Consider the following 5,716-nt stretch of genomic DNA (forward strand, 5'->3'; position numbering starts at 1 on the left):
CATCCATTTCGTCATTCTCTTTGTGGTTAGCTTTCAGACCTTTTAGCTTTCAGACCTTTCTTACTCTCTTTATTACTCTTTAGGATACGTCGCTGACTATTTAGGTACGACACAAATTTCCCTGGTCTAGAAATATCATATCTCACGTCCGCATGAAGTATTCTCTTGATCTATTTTAATTCCTTTTCAAACCTGCTTTGTGGTATGCTTATTTTTAATTATGTCACACCCCGATCTTACTAGGGTGTGATGGGCACCCGATCCCATACTCGGAGCCGAGCGAACCCGCTGACTCTTATTACACACAGAGTCTCCTTGAACTCTTAAATCAAATATAATGAAATACATAGTAAAGCTTTCAAAATCTTTCTTTTCATCGTACTCAATTCAAATAAATTCTATCGTCACATGAAACACAATAACACATCGGCTGGTGGAGCCGCTTACAATACCGACATTCTATACCTACGACTCTGTCTGCAAAGTCTCTAACTTCGAACAAGACATCATAGCATAATACTCTGACCCGGCAACTCTCCAGGGGCAATTGGAGCTTGCCAACTTCGCTGGAACATCTTCTATAATGGCTTCTACTCATCTGGATGTACCTGCGCGGCATGAAACGCAGCCCCCGAAGAAAGGGGGTCAGTACGAGCAATGTACTGAGTATGTAAGGCATGAATAGTAACATAGTAAGAGATGTAATTATGAATAATAACAGAATGGAGATATAGAGCACATCATGGAGTAAAAGAGTAACCTGTACATCTGAATGCCTTTTAGGCGGGTACCATGCATGCTTAGTGTTGCGGAACGTGCAGCCCAATCCATATATATATATATATATATATATATATATATATATATATATATATATATATATCATATTTTACTTTCTTTGAAAACATTACTTTTTCATATATATGTAAAATAGAACATATCATATTGCCGAGGCGTCGACTCCGATCCATTTAGCCACATATATCCCGCGTCCGGGATGATATTAACTGATGTGGGATTTGCCTGAACCAATGTGGGATTTGCCTAAACCAATGTGGGATTCGCCTAAACCAATGTGGGATTCGCCTAAGGCAAGCCTTACACTCACCCCCCTTTGGGACTCAGCGTTCTTGCTGAGGTTTGCCCCACCACTGGGTTTGCCCCACCACCGGCTCCGATACCAACTGATCAGGTGGCAATGCGTCTATAGCGCCTCACCTTTCCCCTTACCCCATATACATATACATATATCATGTTCATGTAGCGTATACATATATCATGTAAGCAGCATGCAGGAGAGCCCAAAGAATGTTATGCCTCTATCGGAGGGACGTAAGGTCGGTAACCTCCGAATATATTATGGAAGACTCGATGGACAAGTATACTTACCGACACCTGAAGGCTCAGAAACAAGTTTCGGGTCAATCCGACTTAGTATAAGAAAGTTACAAGCGTTTGAAGTACAGAACCTTCCATGAACGTTTCAGAAGCTATTTTTGGAAAATCAAAGCAATAATCATATCAAGTACCTTTCGAATATCGCTATGAATCAAATCAACATAGAACTTTTGGAACCACACACTTGTATCAAGACATAGCAAAATAGTTCTTCGGAAATCAAGAACGTTAGCCATCCTAGTGGCTCTAAGAATAGGAATTTCTTTGAAATCATACATATACTTTGTCATGTTAGTTTCACAAAGATCATGCCAAAAGAAAGAAAGGTAAGCCTTACATACCTGTTCCACGTCCTATTAGCTACGCTTATTCGTCCAAACTTGCTAGTCTACATTCAAGAGAATTGACATAATCATTAGATTCATCGACATATACTTGTCTGAGTCTTTCAAATGAATTCATTTATATTCTACCGGAATTTCGGCAGCATTTCCCCTGTAAATACACCATCCCCGAGAATTTAACTCGGTCAATTTATCAACGACAATCCGAGAATTCAACTCGGCCAAATTATCCGCAACAATACCAACAATCATACTAACAACTTCAACAATCAATCCAAAATATATTCTAACATTAGTAACCTTCGTCACACAATTCAACGGTATTTCATTTATATTCAATTCAATCACATATTATCAAGCTAACACCAATGATTCCACATTCAAGTATTAATCCGAAATATTTCTAACATGATTCAAAAATAATTCAAACAATTCACATAACATTCAAAACAACCCAATCAACCTACTACTTCACCCGAGACCTTCCAAATTTAACAAGAACAATAACAACCTATTTCCTTCTTTCAATTTCAATTACAACAACCCAACTTACAATCTTCCAAACACATGTCTCACTTCCAAATTCATGAATTACATTTACAACCTACACATTAGCAATATCATTCCTACAAATATAAAAAACCATACTAATGTCACATTAACTTCTTCAACAGTCCCACAATGATTTCAACTTCATTTCAATTCATCAAACCTTCATTTTTATTATGGAATCCACAATATCAACAATCAAACTACTAAATAAAATCAATTCATCATACCTACACAACATGTCCCTATTCGGCCACCACCTCCACATATATAAATCATGAATTTCATCCATTTCCACATACTTCAACACTCACAAATCATCCATAACACATGAAAGAAGGGGTTAAACCTTACCTTTATTCTTTGACTCCTCTATTCGGCTAGAGCTTCCATCTTGCACCATGAATATTTTGCTTGTTCCAACAACCACTCCATGTTAATTAGGGCCTTCAAATTAGTTGGAATACTAGAAGAAAATAATTTTTCTTGATAAATTTCCTTGGCACCAAATTTTGGAACCTTGGCCGAATGGCCCTATTTTTTCTCTCCAAGTTTTCTTCTTGAAATTTCATGAATAATTTGTCTTTCTTGGTCATCTCTCTACATATATATATATAGCTCCTCCCAATACCAAGTGGACACATGCCCCCTTTCTTGAAGTTTCTTAAATAAAAAAAAAAAGGATGACTAATTATCTTATTTTGTCATCACTTTTCCATATTTATATATATATATATATATATATATATATATATATATATATATTTATATGGCTCCTACTAATACCATGTGAACCTTCTTGAATATTTTGTGAAATTTCCATTTTACCCTTAGCCTTTCTCAATATTTCCATACCAATAAACAACTTGTTCACTAAAATAATTTGGAAAATAGTCTTACCTTTAACTTCTCGCAATTATCTTGAATTATCCGAACGTACAAAATACGGGCTATAACAAATTAGTTCCTGTTCCCTCTTAATGCATTCTTGATATGCCACTACATCCCGAATTTTGGCCTCTTTAAGCTAACATCTTTCTTCCTTGGAATTTTGACAATGTCATACCTCGTTTCAGGACTAGATCTGCTCTTCTCCCCTTTTTAAGGGTGTTCCTATACACTAGTAACTCCCGAGTATCAGTAGTCATCGGCCAAACCTAACGATCCTCCAACTGTTTTGGTCTCTTATAATACCGAAATTCTCTCATCGTATAGCTTGACTTATTTTCCTTTCTGCTAATCGAGGGCTTTGCATTTAAACGAAGCGCTTATGTATTACAGATCCATTCTCGCTGCCTTCGTTAAGGGCCTTGTACTTATACCTTTTATGACTGAACATTTCCCGAATCAACGGGTTAGTGGGAGAATTGGAATCCATCAAAACATTTTATGGAACGTTTGGTCACACTTTTCTCTTTTTGTCCCTCGTCTTCCTCCACAACTATTATCACTAAAATTCTTCTTACTCTGAGTTTCCGGTCTTACTTTACGTCTACAATATATCATTGAGAGTTAATATGCTACACTCTTCCGCCACTATCAATCCTTTTATTCACTTAGCTCACTTATTCGAAATTTTCTTGACTACTTATTTGCATCCCACCTACGCGTTGTAGTTCTTCCAGTGTTCTGCCACTTCTTGTTCGTATCGTGAAATCCTTGCAAATATACTCTCTTCTTTCTTCTCCTTCCTGCCACCAAGGCTAGTCCATACTCATGAATATTTCCCATACATCCTTCTATTTCCCTTATAATTAAATCCCGGTATTACTTATCCTCATCCCATGTCATTGATGTGCTACCTTCCAATTAGCTTTGTTAATTCATTATCCTCTCGCTTGTCCTTGGTGATTGCTCAATTTTCCTTTTCTTCCCTTCTTCTTCTCTCCTCTCCTTTTGACCGGCTCATTAGTGTACCTTTCCTGCTTTCATCCTCAAACCTTCCTTGAGTTCCTTCCTCCTCGAACGCCTTTCTCCACTTGTTATTTTATAGTATTGACCCTGAAGTTCGTGAAATATTCCTTTAAACATGCAAATCCGTTCTATTCTTCAATCATCTTTTAGGAAAGCTTCTCGGTTTCCGAGGCAACCGTGTCAATATGACTACAAATTTATCCCTTTATACACCTCTCGAGAGCTGAAAATCTCTTAGCATCATTGCAAGGCCTGATCATTCTCTCTCTTACTTCACATCCCTATTTGTGATTATTATCCTTTAGTCCCACTTATCGAAGTCTATTTTCTGACCCCACACATTCATATTTTGTTTCACACTACCATACTTTATCCCTTTCATATGCCTTCCTTTGAATTTTATCCAAATAGTCCCTTGCCTTACCCGTCGTCCCTCTTGGAAGCTTCACTCAGCCTCGTTTCTTACACTTTTTTGCCTTTTCTCAAGACATTCTAATCTCTTTACTTTCTATATATTCGCTTTGTTCCTTTCTCAGATATTATCGCATTAAGGCTTTCCAACTCTAACCTGTAGTGAAAATAACATAAACTTACCTTGTAACATTTTTCACTTGAACTTCACTACCCTGTTCGATTAATGCCTTCAGTATATAGCAACTTCGGTTGCTGGGACACACATATCGGTTGGCGCAACCACATATGGGATGTCTCACACACATACACACACACACACACACACACACACACACACACACACACACACATATATATATGTTTACTAACGCCTCGCTTACAAAGTTCTTCCCAATACTATTCGAACTCATCGTAATTCTAGAGCGGTGATGCACCCTTTTCCCTTTGCCGGTCTAGTCCGCTTCATCCTTCGAGATCTTTCGGGGTTTCCAACCACTCCGCATACTCCAATTTCCCTTAGGCTATTCTAGCTTCTCATCTGTCTCTTATGTTTGAATTTGTAGGACTCTTAATATACTTCCCAGGGGGTCACCCATCCTAGTATTACTCTCACCCCAGCACGCTTAACCTTGGAGTGCTAATGGGATCCAGTGCATTAGTGCTGGTACGATCACATCCACCCTACTGTGTGACCTTTGCATGACCTAGAACCAGTTGAAGTTCTAATGGGTCCCAATAAATTCTCGTAATGCATCTCCCTCTGGATTAAAAAGGATCTCTTACTCTTCCGACTAAGCAAATGCTATTTTGGCCTTTGAAATCCTCAATAATCACCTTTAATCTGCATGTATGACTACTTTTCATCCTAGCTTTCAAGATTCCCAATGGTGGTGAAAGCATCTTAATCGCAGTTACTTATAAATACTCTAGTTATTGGTCCCTTAAGGATTTCCGCTCGTCGCTATTAAGTAATAATCTACAATAAATGCACACACATAGGAAATTTCCATAAAAGACTCATATAACTGTAGCCGATCGGTCCTTAGCCTGATCTGGTAGGCTATAGAGTGAAGTGTGCTCTTCATCCTTGTCTTCCC

General features: G+C 38.0%; 1 pseudogene; it reads right to left on the reverse strand.

The window, feature by feature from the left end:
- Positions 1-5,180: 5,180 nt before the first annotated feature.
- Positions 5,181-5,297, reverse strand: LOC132620977 (5S ribosomal RNA; annotated as a pseudogene).
- Positions 5,298-5,716: the final 419 nt, after the last annotated feature.

This window comes from Lycium barbarum, chromosome 11 (genome assembly GCF_019175385.1).
Source record: "Lycium barbarum isolate Lr01 chromosome 11, ASM1917538v2, whole genome shotgun sequence".
In the NCBI taxonomy this organism is placed as follows: domain Eukaryota; kingdom Viridiplantae; phylum Streptophyta; class Magnoliopsida; order Solanales; family Solanaceae; genus Lycium; species Lycium barbarum.